Genomic DNA, 17,061 nt, shown 5'->3' with positions numbered 1-17,061 from the left:
TCATTAGTGTGTGTGCATGTGTGTGTGCATGTGCATGCATGCATGCACATACATGCTTTATGTACTGTAGTTCTTGTATCAAAATTGTTAATTTTGCAAATTTATGAAAGGGTCAATTACACGTTTGACTAATTTGAATGACAGTAAAGCGTGAATACTGTACAGCCAATTTGGTTAATTGAAAATCAGTATCTTTTGCTATTCTTGTGTGTGTGTGCGCGCATGCTGTATATGCCATTTTGCATGCTTGATATATTGCATATTGTAGTTTTACATAGTGGATCACTGGTGTGAGTGTATATGCATGCTGTATATAGTTCTATTGCATGCTGTATATAGTTCTTTTACATAGTGGATCACTGGTGTGAATGTATATGCATGCTGTATATATTTCTATTTCATGCTGTATATACAGTAGTTCTTTTACATAGTGGATCACTGGTGTGAGTGTATGCATGCTGTATATAGTTCTATTGCATGCTGTAGTTCTTTTACATAGTGGATCACTGGTGTGAGTGTATACATGCTGTATATAGTTCGTTTACATAGTGGATCATTGGTGTGAGTGTATGCATGCTGTATATAGTTCTTTTACATAGTTATTGGTCATTAGTGTGTGTGTGTGTGCATGCTGTATATAGTTCTTTTGCATGCTGTATAGTTCTTACATAGATATTGATCATTATTTTGTATTAACTGTAGAGTTTATGTAATACTTGTATAAAAATCGCTAATTTGGAAAAGTTATGAAAGGGTTAATTAATCCACATTTGATGTATTTGAATGACAAATATAGAGAAAAATGTGAATACCTATCAAATACAGCCAACTTGGTGCATTTAATATCAGTATTTACACTGATATTATTTTTTTTGTATTTTCTTCCATTATTTGGGCATATAGGGCATTAAAGGGTTAATATATTAAATTGCCCAAGGGATATCACCGGGCACCCTCTTAAATCTTGAAGAGCTACCTCAAATCTATAAGATAAAGCAAAAAAAAAACCTTTAACCAAAAATTCCGGGTCCGACCCCATGGCTCCCGGACTATAATGGATGATTAGAAAACCCTTGTACAATCATGTTAGCACAGCTGAAAACAGTTGAGCTCTTTAGAGAAGCTATAAAACTGACCTTCCTTTGAGCAGATTGAGTTTCTGGAGCATCACATTTGTGGGGTCAATTAAATGCTCAAAATGGCCAGAAAAATGTCTTGACTATATTTTCTATTCATTTTACAACTTATGGTGGCAAATAAAAGTGTGACTTTTCATGGAAAACACAAAATTGTCTGGGTGACCCCAAACTTTTGAATGGTAGTGTGTATATATATATATATATATATATATATATATATATATATATATATATATATACTAACTCATTAATACATCTAACTAATAGAATACCATTGTGTGCACTGTGATTTTCACCACTGTGACAAAGTACAAACTTCCTGGCTATGTTTCAGGGGTGCCACATTTACCCCTTTTCCAAAGCCAGTGCCTAATCTCGATCCAGTTTTTGTGTTTCAACAACCAAAGAACTGGCTGTCAGCCAGGAAAACTGGTTCCAGAGCAGCAACAAATATTTTGCTGGTCTAGAACTAAGAACCACTTACATCAGGTGCTAGAGGGATTACCATGACCAATAAGACCAGGTAACACTTTGTGAGAAGTTAAAAAAAAAAAACAGAGCTAGTGTCATGTGTAGTCTGACTAATCCAAAGAAAAAGAAAAAAGCAAAAAGAAACAATATACTCCGCCATTGTTGTTGTTGCTGTGCTTGGGGCTACTAGCACTAGTGTGTGGTGGGCTAGCAGCGCAAGCACTGGGGTTATCAGCTGTGAAAGCGGAGATGTATACAGTGATGTAATGATGTGGCTGTGTGGTGTCTCTCTAATCCATTCAAAAGCAAACCGGTTCTTAGAAAGTTTGCAAGTTGAATAAACTCTGAACCAGCACTTGCACCATACCAGTACTAGCACCTGGTTCGTGTTGGCGAAAGGGTATTAGAGAACCATTGTGATGAGAAGTCATATTTGTGTGTGTGTGTGTGTGTGTGTACAGTTGTGAGCTACAGCTCACACTGAACTCCTCCTGCACATCATGCTGTGGCCAATTATAACTGTTCCCTAAGTTTCTCTCTCTCTCTCTCTCTCTCTCTCTCTCTCTCTCTCTCTCATTCTTCTCCCACCCCCTTCATATCCTCCGCTGAGAGTCATTGATTGCGATCAGATGACTCTATCTTCCAGTGAGACTGTAATCCATAGAATGATTGCTTTCTCCACTTGGCCACCTTTCTCTGCTCTTTTTGTTTACACATTCTTTCTATTCTCCAGATTTTTCTTTTTTTTCTTCTTTTTTATTGTTTGCTTGTTTATTTAACAGTCCATTCTCAGGTTTGTGATACTTTTCCTCTTATGTGCCTCCAGATATTGGCAATGGCACTGGCATGGTACAGTCATGCTAACACTGTCTTAGTAGGTCAGATGAATCTGATAGAATTAAATGTTTTCACTGTGCCTCTGTGAAACATGGTGCAAACTCTGGGGAACAGTATCTGTTTTTTTATTTGTTCTTTTTTTATTCCTGATAACAGAGATCTTTGTTTCTGTGTTGCCAGTGATGTCAATGCAGCATGAAGTTAGCAGCATAAAATGATACATCTATTACCTTCTCTGACAGATAGTTTTTCTTGGAAAAAATCATTTCCAGCCTGTGTTTTCTCCCTGCCTCAAGCCAATGGCATGTTTGTCAGTCACTGTGACATCTTCATGACACTAACTCAAATTGATATGACCCAGCCTCCATGAAAATAAATAAAAAAACCCCTAAAACGATCTGTATACACGATGACAGTTGTTAAACGAAGGCTGATTGAGATTCACAATCTTCCATAAACTTTCCCTCCACCCAGGGAGAGTGTCTCGTATAAACACTGAAATGGACTTCAAACTGCTGGAGACTCTGGCCTCTAAATCACAGTTTAATAAAGCGCCACTGTGAGACACTCCATGCAAAGGTTTGTGCATTTGTGGGAGTGTACGTTTGGATATAATGATTTGTACTATACTTGGCAGGATCGAGAGTATTCCTGATTGCCCTATCAAAAGAACTGCCAAGTCGCTTAATTCCCTTTGGTGATGTATACAGATACAGAACAAAAAATATAAAGTGTTTGTTCTGCCACAATAAAAAAAGAATTTTTAGGACTCAACTCCCACAAACAGGTTTCTAGCAGGTGAATAGAGCTAGAAAAGAAGAAAGAAACTGATGTATCAGTGCACTGAGGATGAGTGACATTTTTATTTCACCAACAAACTCAAACATTTAGACTTGTTTTATATATATATATATATATATATATATATATATATATATATATATATAAAACAAGTCTAATACATTCACTGGATATGAGCGCACTCTGATTGGCTACTCTACTACTAGGCTATCAGCTCCTATACCATGAGTAGAGAAAAACAAAATGGCGGAGTGTATCATGTCAGATATATCATTTTGTTATAAAGTATTTAAAAGAAACGGAAATAGCGAAAAGAATATAGGTTTTTTGTTTGGTTGGTTTTTTTCCCTCAGTATATCCTGTTCCACACTCCAGCCCAACTGGTGCTGCTAATGCACCTTTAAGTTGGTTTGCCAACTGCCAAAAAAACCTAAAGAAGAAGAAAAAATGAAATGGCGGAGTGTGTTACTGAACCAACTGAGGACGAAATAAAAACTCTATTCGAAAACAAAACCCCAAAAATACAAAAAAATAAATAAAATATGAAATGAAACGTATCTTTTTAAAATTTTTCAATAATGATTATTTTAGCATTTTTCAAAAATTGCTACTGTCATTTTTCCTGGTTTGTTTACATTCTAAGTGGAAATGATTTTGTTGGACGTTTTGTACAAAGCTTTTATTTATCAAATTTGCAAAAAATAAGAATGCTCTGTTTCTCAAAACCTAGTGAATGTGGATAGAATAAAACAGTTATTCCACTCAATCTTGTTGTACATGACTTATAGACAACTCGGTGCTACGGCTATCAGCTCATGTACAGCTCGATTTCGTGGAATAGCTACATAATTTGATAATCTGCTTAAATCAGAGAGACTATTGCATGATATTGTCATTTTAATGCTGAAATTAGTGCCAGACTACACTGCCCATCAGCTCCTGCACATCTCATGACCCCCACTGATAACATAAACCTGTCCCTGATTGTCCCTAATGAGCACTGTATTTAAAGGTGCAGGCCTTGATTCTAATCCAGTATACTTTTTGTCAAATTCAGTGAATATCTCTTCATGGTACACTACCTGTCCATTCTGTGTGTGCTGAAAAAAATAAAAAATAAAAATTGGTGTTCACACACAGCCCTGGCTCTGTAAATGGGAAACAAACACAGAGGCTCGGTCCGAGCCACATAACAATATTCCAGGCAATCACCAACAGAGGGCAGGGCATTAGTGCTCGTTAACAGAATGGGGGGAGCGAAAGGGACATGATCCATACTTCCTACCAGTTGGTGGCAGTAATGCAATAATTCATTCATTTGCAACCATCAATAAACCTCAAAGAAGAAGAAAGACAGGTGAGCTATTGGCTGGAAGAGAGAGTATCATAAGCAGTGTGTGAGGAAACAGAAAAAAAAAAGTCGCTGACTGGCTCTTCCAGCTATTCTGAGTTCCAATGGCTGTTTCCTGGACAATAAACTGGACTACATTTGACATGGCTCAGCAACAGCGTTCCGGACACCATCATTCACCTTGACAGACTCGCCTCATGTCGACAGAAATGCTTCCCTCTGTGGTAAGGCTTGCCATGGTTGCTTATGTGTTTATGTCAACATGGAATGATGCAAGGACTTGGTGATAGTTTCTAGTTACAGCTCATCACTTTATCCAAACTAGAATTGTGCACTGGTTGGTGCTGAAGTGTTTACTACTTTATTTTTTTTTTTTAAATATTGCCCTGTTTTAGTAATTATTGCACTATCTTGGAATGCTTGCACATGTTTGTATTTATGCACTTTTTATAGTCCTGTGTAGCTCTGTATAGTCTCATGTAGTTCTTTGTAGTCTCATGTCATTCTGTGTTTGTTTGTTTGTTTGTTTTCTGTAGCACCATCGCCCTGGAGGAACACTGTTTCATTTCACTCTGTACTGTACCAGCTGTATATGTTTGAAATGACAATAAAGCCACTTGACCTAATCATGGTTTTTGTTTGTACAATGTTTGAGATGTTTTATAACCACATTAACATAAAAACACAAGTTTTATTATTAAGATTGATGCAAAATTCAACTACCGGTATCTACTGTATGCTAGGTAACATTACTTTCCATGTTTGCTTAGCAACAAACCTAAGTTCCTCTCTTTGGTCACTGTTGTTTTGTAAAAACAATCCAAACAACTAACTCTCACTAGTTTTTACTTCCTTGCGGTTTGCATGATGTTTGTGTACATGCATGCATGTCATTCACTTGATATTTTATATTATAATGTTTGTTTTACTTCAGCTACAAGAGAGATATTAACTGTATTCCACCATATTTCTCTTTTGCTCAGCTAGGCCAGTTTGGTAGTGTCATTGCCTTGGCAACACATTTCCATGAATTTGGGGTGTGTGGATCTTTTGAAAGAGCTCTGAAAGTAGGTGTGTGTTTGTTTGGCTGTTGAGTTTGAATGATAACAAACTTTCTTTTTTGTCTAGCATTGCTGTGTTACATACTGTCTATGTGTGATGCTAACAGCCTGTGCAGTGGTGGCTCAATGGTTAAGGGTCTGGGTTCAGGGGTTCAAGTGCCAGCACTGCCAAGCTGCCACAGTTGGGTGCTTGAACAAGACCCTTAATCTTCTCTACTTCCGTGACTCCAAACTCCCTGACAGATATACATTGGGCCTGCAATTAACAGAACTAGAGTTGATTTTACATTTTGAGTATTGCTGAGTGTTTATATAAAACTAAAGGAAAATTGTCTCTGTCCACCTATGCAAATCGACACGGCTGGACACACATACTCCATACTTTGCACATGGATTGGTGACTCCCAGAGGGGCCCAAGACAACATTTTTAATTTTCCAAAACATGGGATTAGTGCTAATCCAATGCACTGTTCATTTCCCATAGGTTACATGCTTGCGCTAACACACTGTGCTACTCCAAGACACTATCATTTCCCATAGGCTACATGCTCACGCTAATACACTGCGCACAGCCTCGGTGAGGAATCCCCTCCCCGAGTCGCCTGAGCGTTTCGATTGTAAGGGACCTCGCAATCAGCGCTCCTCGCTGGAGACTTCCACTACGGCTGAGTCTATGTCACTGAGGAGGCGCAGAGAGAGATTTACGTTATTTTGAACAGAACACAGTGAAAACATATACTGTACATCACATATGTCCACTCAACTCTCCACTAGGCCTTCTAGACCTATGTTATACAAAGGTACCATTCAGAGGAAATCAAGTCCATGGGCAATAACTACTAGTCTATACTAAAACCAAAATAAGCAACCTACTTAATATTACAATCAGTGGCATCACAGAACATGCTACTTCGCTCCATATATTTTTGCTCCGGCCATGCAAATAGCACATGCACATGTTCAGACTGCTAGTCTTGTCCTTTACAATGTTAGCTAATTAGTTTCAAATGAAGTGCTTTAGCTACATTAGTTACCTTGCATCAAGTCGGGTTGCAGTGGAGTGTAGTTGCTTCATTTTGGAAAAGCACTTCTGTACAACTTTCTGTAGGATTTCTGTAGAGAATGTTTTTGTTTTCAATGCATCAGAATCCCTTATTGTCACTGACTGATGGCAACTGATCATCAAACTACTGGTTACAAGCTGTCAGTTACACTCACCTTGCACAGTTTGTAGGTATTTTCTCTCACCTAGCCAGCATTGATGCACTGTTGGTTGCTACCGCAAGCAATGAACAACTCGTGCTGAGTTTTATGTTAAGGATGTTTTATTGTTGAAAAATGCTGTAGTAGGCCTACCTCCTCTTGATATTTTTGCAGATCACAGTTTGCAGTCGCCTTTGCTTTAATTGAAATCATTAACTGATAAATAACCCTAATCACTGTCATTTTGTGATGTCTGATTCAACAGTAAGTATCGGATGTTTGGCATCAGAGTAAAAATGTGAGTAAATTGTCATGGGATCAGATGAATAACTGATACCCCTATCTGTATCAATGCTAAACAAAACACATTTATAGGGTACAGAAGGAGAGCAGTAGGTCCCCATATTCACTCTCTACTTACTGTGTTCTCAGCTTCTGAAATGTAGGCACAGACACATGCAAACAGTCACGCTTAGTGTAATTAACACCCTTTGAGTAATAGGCTGAATCACTCTGGAGGTGTTGTGCCAAATAAGCACTTAGATGAGTTTTCGCTCCTCCAGGAGCGTCTGCTTCCAAACTCATGCCAACCAACCAACCAACACATACACACACTTGGGGGGAAAAAAAAACAAAATACATATTGATATCTAGTATTTTTGATATTTTCACCTGTGAAAAAGGCAACATTTAATAGTTGTGGGGAGTTTTTTTTTTGTCTCTCCTGATTGAGATCAAAGGGGTTTGATGGATTAGAGTCACTGATACAACTGCATTACATTTAGTAAAAATTTTTAACAGTTTTTCCACGAAATCGAGTCGTACATGAGCTGATAGCCGATGAAGTGTGTAGCCTCAAGTTGGCTATAAGCCATGTAAGACGGGATTGAGTGGAATAACTGTGTTTTATTCTATCCACATTCACTGGATTTTCAGAAACGGAGCATTTTTATTTTTTGCAAATTCAATAAATAGAAACTTTATACAAAACATCCAACAAAATAATTTCTGCTTAGAAAGTAAACAAACTGGTGAAATGGCAGTAGCAATTTGTGAAAAATGCTATAATAATTCTTGAAAAATAAAAAAAGATACGTTCTTACCACCAAATACTTTCATTCCATATTTTGTTGCTTTTTTTTGTACTTTTGGGGTTTTGTTTTTCTCTTCTCGTCTCATTATCTCTAGCCGCTTTATCCTGTTCTACAGGGTCGCAGGCAAGCTGGAGCCTATCCCAGCTGACTACGGGCGAAAGGCGGGGTACACCCTGGACAAGTCGCCAGGTCATCACAGGGCTGACACATAGACACAGACAACCATTCATGCTCACATTCACACCTACGGTCAATTTAGAGTCACCAGTTAACCTAACCTGCATGTCTTTGGACTGTGGGGGAAACTGGAGCACCCGGAGGAAACCCACGCGGACACGGGGAGAACATGCAAACTCCGCACAGAAAGGCCCTCGCCGGCCACGGGGCTCGAACCCGGACCTTCTTGCTGTGAGGCGACAGCACTAACCACTACACCACCGTGCCACCCAGGGTTTTGTTTTTGAGTAGAGTTTTTATTTTGTCATCAGTTGGTTCAACAATACACTCCGCCATTTTTTTCTTCTTCTTCTTCTTTCGTTTTTTTTTTTGGTGGCTGGCAAACCAACTAAAAGGTGTATTACAGCTACTGACTGGGCTGGAGTATGGAACAGGAGATATTGTGTGTGTGTGTGTGTGTGTGTGTGTGTGTTTATATTCTTTTAGCTATCTCTGTTTTCTTTTAAATACTTGATATCAAAGTATCTCACTTGATGTGCCCCACCATTTTGTTTTTCTCGGCTCACTGTATATGAGCTGATATCCTGGTAGTATAGTAGCCAATCAGAGTGTGTGATTGCTCATATCCAGTGACTGTGGATAGAATAAATCCATTAAATCCTTTGTTGCGTGGGTGTGAACATGTGGTGCTGCGCATATTATGTCCAGAATCCATATTATGTCAAGAATTGCTCAACTAAGTAAAGAGAAACGACAGTCAATCATTACTTTCAGACACAATGTGTCTTTTAATTAATAAAAATAAAGAAAAAAAAACATTGAATTAGGTGTGTCCAAACTTTTGGTACTGGTACTGTATATTAATTGTGGTCAAAAGTTTAGATACATAGACATGAATGTCATGGCAAGAATAGGCTTTCATTGATTTCTTTGAACTGTTCCTTTTTTGTGGAAGAATGATTGCACAATGTACATCTTTAATTAAAAAAAGAAGAATTTGGTGCAGAAGTTTTCATTTATTTTGGGTTTTCTGAAAACAATATAGGGTCAGGTAACTGTATTCAAATAAAGTTACAAGAAAAACAGATGTAATGAGATTACTGATACATTTGGTAAAATAGGGATTATTATATGGCACGAGCTACTTCGGGTAAAATCGTGTGCTCTGATTGGTTCCTTGGTGGACAGAATTTTCCCACAATGCCCATGGGTGATTACAGACTTTCTTTCCAAGGCATCTTTTCTCAAAAAAACCCCCAAAAACGCTCATTATCTCGCATCATTTTGTTGAAAAATAAACCAATATAGATTATATTTTTATCTTTCTCAGAACATTTGTCACATATTACTCAAGTGGAGAAATAAAATCAATTTTGAAACCAATAGCTGTTCATTCTGCATGCGTGACTCAACTACGTTACAAATATGACGTGACTGAAAGCAGCATCACGCCTCATTATTATGATGTCTATTTTAGTCTTAGAAATAAAAAAAGCCATAGAATAAACTCCTTAACCTCGCTTGCTCTTCTTTATGGGGAAATATCGGACCTTGGTCTTTTTGTACAGATCTCGCTTACGGCTCGGTCCGTACTGTCAAGACCTCGGTCTGTTTTTTTTTTCCCATAAAGACGTCATGGTCAGTTAATAAGTAGTTATTATTACATATATACAAAAGTCTCATGTTCACCACTATTACCTTTTTAAAATTTCCACAAAATGTCCTCACACTATATAAAATTATCCCATATGTGCACAAAATGCTTTCATATTCACACAAAAGCTCTATAAATTCCCTTTCATACACCCAAACTCTGCTGTTCACAACTTCTTTTACCTTTTAAATACACAAAATACTCTCATAATTCATTATTTTTTACCATTAAGTACTCTAATGTTACACATTACATACAGTATCTCATAAACACTGACGATTTCTGGTGTTTTCTCGGCTGACTGTTCTACAGGGGAAGATTGGCAGCCATGTCCTTGTAAACGGGAGGCCTTGCCAGGCCCTCATGCAGGCATTCTGCCCTCTCAGCTGTTTGTTTATGCTTCGCATCACTGGGCTGATCAAAATGCTTTTTAAAAAAATGATACTGGTTAAAATAAATAAAACACACATGTATTTTCAATAAATAATACATACCTTGCAGATACACTGCAACTTTAGTTGTAAAGCACGAATAAAATGCTCATAGTGTTCTGCTGTTTCTTTTCCTGCTAGGCCAAGTAGCCATAAAAGCAGGTTGGTTACCATGCCAACAGGGAACTAGTCAAGGGCATGGTGCCTCGCGGTACAGTAGATTCAATTATGCAGTGGTCAGCTCTTTAATTCTATTAATCTGTTTTAGACTGTGTGTGTGTGCTTGCATGTGTGTGCATGTGTGTGACAATTAGTTTGCAGATTATTACAGTGCTCTTGAGAACTCTTGAAAACTGCAGTGATACACATTTTCTCCATGAACTCCAAATTGCATAAAATCATTGAAACAAAATTGAAACAGCTCAATATGAAGGAAATGTGCTGAGACTGGAACTGTTCTGACTCCTTAAAATTCATTACACATTTCAGTCTATTTGTCTTTTCATTCTTCACTTTGATGGAATAATTAAGACAGATGCAGGTGACAAACAATAGGCCATGAAAGTGAACTAGAAAGCCGTAGCAGCAGTTGGATGTTGATGTCTTTAATGGAATATAATGGCTGTACTATTTAATGGCATTTGTCAGGGAGTTGGCACCAACGGATTAGCAGATCTATCTATCTATCTATCTATCTATCTATCTATCTATCTATAGCTAAGCCATATATGACCACTGTGATCATCAGAAGAGAAGAGGGAAATTCCTTGTTAATCCCTTCCTGGCCTGTACGTTGCTTGACACAATTCATGCTTCATATCGTTCCCCATCCATAGCAAACAGACAGGAAATTGCTTTATTTCTTCCAATACATTTATTCTTGATATCAGTTGCACCTTATAATGTGGCCAGTTCCAGTTTTATCATCATCTCAGGATGTCATAAGAATTTACATACACCAAGCAACAAATCATAAAGAGACAGAGTAGCGGTAAGCTCCAGGGTCCTTGCTTTACTTATTACTTTATTTCTAGGAACAAATGACACAACCAACAACCTCACTCACAGTCCTATACACATGATACTGGGTTACCCCATTCTATTGGTCAGAGAAAATAAATTTCATTTTCTGTGGATCTGTGTATAAACCTGTCAGATTTCATTGCAGCTGACTTCTGGAAAACACAGCCAAAAATCATATTTTGATCACAATTGAGTTTTCTTTTTCCTACTAGTAATATATTTGGCATCTCAAATTTCAAGAAGCATAAATGTATTTGACCAAAACATTATAAAAATGTTTTTATTTGGGTTACTGTCTACACTTGCCCTGGAAATTTGCCTGCAAATATTATACTGGGTAAAGAGCCAGTTTAGCAAACATAGTAGTAAATGCTAAAGATGTCTTAAGTCTTGCTGGCTAAATGTGATTTACTCATGATTTGGTCAAGTTGCTAGATAGCTACAGTGCTCAGCGTAAATGAGTACACCCCCTTTGAAAATAACATTTTAAACAATATCTCAGTGAACACAAGCAATTTTCAAAATGTTGACAAGACAAAGTTTAATATAACATCTGTTTAACTTATAACGTGAAAGTAAGGTTAATAATATAACTTAGATTACACATTTTTCAGTTTTACTCAAATTAGGGTGGTGCAAAAATGAGTACACCCCACAACATAAAACTACTACATCTAGTACTTTGTATGGCCTCCATGATTTTTAATGACAGCACCAAGTCTTCTAGGCATGGAATGAACAAGTTGGCGACATTTTGCAACATCAATCTTTTTCCATTCTTCAACAATGACCCCTTTTAGTGACTGGATGCTGGATGGAGAGTGATACTCAACTTGTCTCTTCAGAATTCCCCAAAGAAAATAATTTCTTTACACGACAAAGGTGAAGGCTACAAGAAGATCAGCAAAGCTTTACTTATCAGTCAGAATACTGTAGCAAAAGTGGTACAAAAATTTAAGAAAGATGGAACTGCAACCATCTCACAGAGATGTCCAGACCGTCCACAGAAGTTAACACCTCGACAGGAGCGTCTTCTGATGAGAAGGGTTGAAGAAAATCGGCATGCAAGTTCACTGCAGTTACAGTGGTGCTTGAAAGTTTGTGAACCCTTTAGAATTTTCTATATTTCTGCATAAATATGACCTAAAACATTATCAGATTTTCGCACAAGTCCTGAAAGTAGATAAAGAGAACCCAGTTAACAAATGAGGCAAAAATATTATACTTGGTCATTTATTTATTGAGGAAAATGAGTCAATATTACATATCTGTGAGTGGCAAAAATATGTGAACCTCTAGGATTAGCAGTTAATTTGAAGGTGAAATTAGAGTCAGGTGTTTTCAATCAATGGGATGACAATCAGGTGTGAGTGGGCACCCTGCTTTATTTAAAGAACAGGGATCTATCAAAGTCTGATCTTCACAACACACGTTTGTGGAAGTGTATCATGGCACGAACAAAGAAGATTTCTGAGGACCTCAGAAAAAGCGTTGTTGATGCTCATCAGGCTGGAAAAGGTTACAAAACCATCTCTAAAGAGTTTGGACTCCACCAATCCACAGTCAGACAGATTGTGTACAAATGGAGGAAATTCAAGACCATTGTTACCCTCCCCAGGAGTGGTCGACCAACAAAGATCACTCCAAGAGCAAGGCGTGTAATAGTCGGCGAGGTCACAAAGGACCCCAGGGTAACTTCTAAGCAACTGAAGGCCTCTCTCACATTGGCTAATATTAATGTTCATGAGCCCACCATCAGGAGAACACCGAACAACAATGGTGTGCATGGCAGAGTTGCAAGGAGAAAACCACTGCTCTCCAAAAAGAACATTGCTGCTCATCTGCAGTTTGCTAAAGATCACATGGACAAGCCAGAAGGCTATTGGAAAAATGTTTTGTGGGTGGATGAGACCAAAATAGAACTTTTTGGTTTAAATTAGAAGCGTGATGTTTGGAGAAAGGAAAACACTGCATTCCAGCATAAGAACCTTATCCCATCCGTGAAACATGGTGGTGGTAGTATCATGGTTTGGGTCTGTTTTGCTGCATCTGGGCCAGGATGGCTTGCCATCATTGATGGAACAATGAATTCTGAATTATACCAGCAAATTCTAAAGGAAAATGTCAGGACATCTGTCCATGAACTGAATCTCAAGAGAAGGTGGGCCATGCAGTAAGACAACGACCCTAAGCAGACAAGTCATTCTACCAAAGAATGGTTAAAGAAGAATAAAGTTAATGTTTTGGAATGGCCAAGTCAAAGTCCTGACCTTAATCCAATCGAAATGTTGTGGAAGGACCTGAAGCGAGCAGTTCATGTGAGGAAACCCACCAACATCCCAGAGTTGAAGCTGTTCTGTACGGAGGAATGGGCTAAAATTCCTCCAAGCCGGTGTGCAGGACTGATCAACAGTTACCGGAAACATTTAGTTGCAGTTATTGCTGCACAAGGGGGTCACACCAGATACTGAAAGCAAAGGTTCACATACTTTTGCCACTCACAGACATGTAATATTAGATCATTTTCCTCAATAAATAAATGACCAAGTCTTATATTTTTGTCTCATTTGTTTAACTGGGTTCTCTTTATCTACTTTTAGGACTTGTGTGAAAATCTGATAATGTTTTAGGTCATACTTATGCAGAAATATAGAAAATTCTAAAGGGTTCACAAACTTTCAAGCACCACTGTATCTAAAGAAGTAGAAAGCCAAACTGGGGTGACTATTTCCCGTGACACAATATGGCGTACACTGCAGAGAAATGGCATGCATGGATGCCATCCAAGAAAGAAGCCTCTCCTAAAGCTCAGGCACAAAAAAGCCCACCTAGAGTTTGCCAGGGCCCATGCTGACAAAGATGAAGACTACTGGGACTCTATACTCTGGAGTGATGAGACCAAGATAATGTTTTTGGAACTGATGGCTTGAAAACTGTATGGTGTCACAAAGGTGAGGAATACAAAGAAAAATACATGGTGCCTACAGTGAAACATGGTGGCGGCAGTGTCCTTATGTGGGGCTGCATGAGTGCTGCTGGTGTCGGGGAGCTGCATTTCATTGATAGCATCATGAATTCACAGATGTATTGCTGTATACTGAAAGAGAAGATGCTACCATCACTCTGTGCCCTTGGTTGTCGTGCACTTTTCCAACATAACAATGATCCTAAACACACATCTAAGGCCACTGTTGAATTTCTGAAGAAGAACAGGGTGAAAGTGATTCAGTGGCCAAGTATGTCTCCTGATCTGAACCCAGTCGAACACCTATGGGGAATTCTGAAGAGACAAGTTGAGCATCACTCTCCATCCAGCATCCAGTCACTAAAAGAGGTCATTGTTGAAGAATGGAAAATGATTGATGTTGCAAAATGTCACCAACTTGTTCATTCCATGCCTAGAAGACTTTGTGCTGTCATTAAAAATCATGGAGGCCATACAAAGTACTAGATGTAGTAGTTTTTGTTGTGGGCTGTACTCATTTTTGCACCACCCTAATTTGAGTAAAACTGAAAAATGTGTAATCTAAGTTATATTATTAACCTTACTTTCATGTTATAAGTTAAACAGATGTTATATTAAACTGTCTTTTCAACATTTTGGAAATTGTTTGTGTTCATTGAGATATTGTTTAAAATGTTACTTTTCAAAGGGGGTGTATTCATTTACGCTGAGCACTGTATATGGCACAGTGAAACAGACATAAGACTCATCAATTTGGTTTGTAATCAGATCAACCATCCATCCATTTTCTGTGCCACTTATCCCTATTCCTGTACCACTTATGCTTATTGTTAGTCTGGTTAAAGGATATGGGACATGAAACATAAAAGCACGCTATATCAGTTTCTTTCCATTAAAAATATGAATTAATTGCATCAACAAACACAAAATCATCTATTTAATTCAGCAAAATCGTTATATTCGTGATGATTATATGGCATTTCTGCTCGACTTCCGATATGCATTTTTTGCAACCGGAAGAGCCGCTGTCACGTGATCATACGTCACAAAAACTTTCTGGCACAGCACAAGCGGGTAGATGAATGGAGACTTGGACGACAAGAAAATTGTTTTTATAGTTTTTAAAGTACATTGGACATCATACATTGGACATCATACATTAGACATCATGGTGTATTGTGCTGCTTATGGTTGCAATAATTCCAATGGGAAATGCCCTAGAGTAAGTTTTTTTGCATTCCCCAAGGACCCGAAGCTGAGGAAAGTGTGGGCTCACCTGCGCATGCGCAGTAGGCTTCGCGCATGCGCAGTAGGCTTGGTAGGACAAATCCAAGAGGTAGGATAACTTTACAGAACACCTGTTGAAAAAACTTTGCACCTACTGTTTCCCACAAACTGTGTTCGGACCATTTCACTGAGGATTCTTTCAATGTTAATACTCAGGTACTGAGCGATATTAATTCATGAAACAGGAAGTATAAGGATGAGAAAAAAAAACAGTTTAAATCGGGAAGCTGCGCACATTTGTGCCAGGCTGCACAAATGTGCGCAGCTTCCTGATTTAAACTGTTTTTTTCTCATCCTTATACTTCATGTTTCATGTTTCATGAATTAATATCGCTATTTTTTATTTTAAAATCGGATCTGCGCGATTCAGCTGTGAAAAAGGCGGCATCCGCCGAAAGGCGTGCTGTTTGCATCCCTGCGTGACGGAGGGCAGGGGACAGGGCAGGAATATTTTTGTTGATATGAGTGATCCGGTGCGATTTCGTGACCCCCCTGTTGAAGACCTCTGCGCTAAGCGACTGAAAGCCGAGGTAAGGATTAGTATTATAATTTTGGGTGTATCAATTCTTGATTATCATAATTCTAACTCGTTTCGCCATTTTGAATGTTTTCATCACTGACTCTGGAAGCATTGTATCTCAATCAATCTCGAAAAATATCAGCAAAAAAAAAAACTAGCTTGCAACGGACTTTAGCTAGATCTATGATGAACTTTCAATGTATGATACAAAAATAATACTTCTTTCAACAGATCATTAGCCTTTGAGCAGAATTGTTTTTAACTTACCAGGAAGTGTTATCGAGCCGACCGCTTTCAGTTTCATGGGGACAGAATGAACTCTCACTCTCAGAATCATCTGACCCGTCAGAGTAAAGACATGATCTATGTTCATGTGCATTTCCAGCTATCGGTTCGAATTGATAGGGTCTAACTTCACATCTCTGTGAAACATCGGGAATATCACTGTCGATGGTGTCCATTTCGGTAACCTGTTTACATTAGATTCCCAAGCGCTGGCTCCTTGGAAAGTTTTTGTGACGTCACGGGTCACGTGACCACCTAGCTAATTAACGAATCCTTGTTTTACGCTGATGTATAAAAAAACTTGAATAATGTGGTGATTTTCACATTTTTGATGCCCTGAAGTGATTTAGATGGCAGTTCTTATGTCCTTTATACATAATTATGCCCAGGTAAAAATCCATGTCCCATTTCCTTTAACACCAGACCATATCACAAGTGAAATATGGTCTGGAATCCGCCTATTGAATTTCTCGTAGGGGAGGTGTGGTTTACGATTGTCAACGGCCGTTTATTGGACGTTGCGAATGTCTATCATTTGGTGTATACGTAGCCCATGGCCAATCATGGCAGTTGTACCCGGTGACGTAGTTAGAGCGACGAAGAAGACGAGGTAAAGAAGAGAAGGAAAGAGAAAGAGAAGGCAAGACTGTAACGCCAAATGCCGTTCTTTTTTTAAAACAAACTTTCGCTCTAAACTATTCAGAACAGTGTCTAAAGCTTGATTGAAAGTTTGGTTCGTATCGCTCGCCGCCATGTTAAAT

General features: G+C 38.4%; 1 long non-coding RNA gene across 1 annotated transcript; it reads left to right on the top strand.

The window, feature by feature from the left end:
- The first annotated feature begins 4,664 nt into the window (after window positions 1–4,664).
- On the top strand, window positions 4,665–5,225 carry LOC132887430 (uncharacterized). The gene is made up of 2 exons (XR_009654825.1): window positions 4,665–4,823; window positions 5,136–5,225. It is a non-coding gene; the product is annotated as an uncharacterized LOC132887430 (long non-coding RNA).
- The last annotated feature ends 11,836 nt before the right edge of the window (window positions 5,226–17,061 follow it).

The sequence above is a fragment of the Neoarius graeffei genome, chromosome 6 (assembly GCF_027579695.1).
Source record: "Neoarius graeffei isolate fNeoGra1 chromosome 6, fNeoGra1.pri, whole genome shotgun sequence".
Lineage (NCBI taxonomy): Eukaryota > Metazoa > Chordata > Actinopteri > Siluriformes > Ariidae > Neoarius > Neoarius graeffei.
This window is presented reverse-complemented; position numbering and strand designations above follow the sequence as displayed.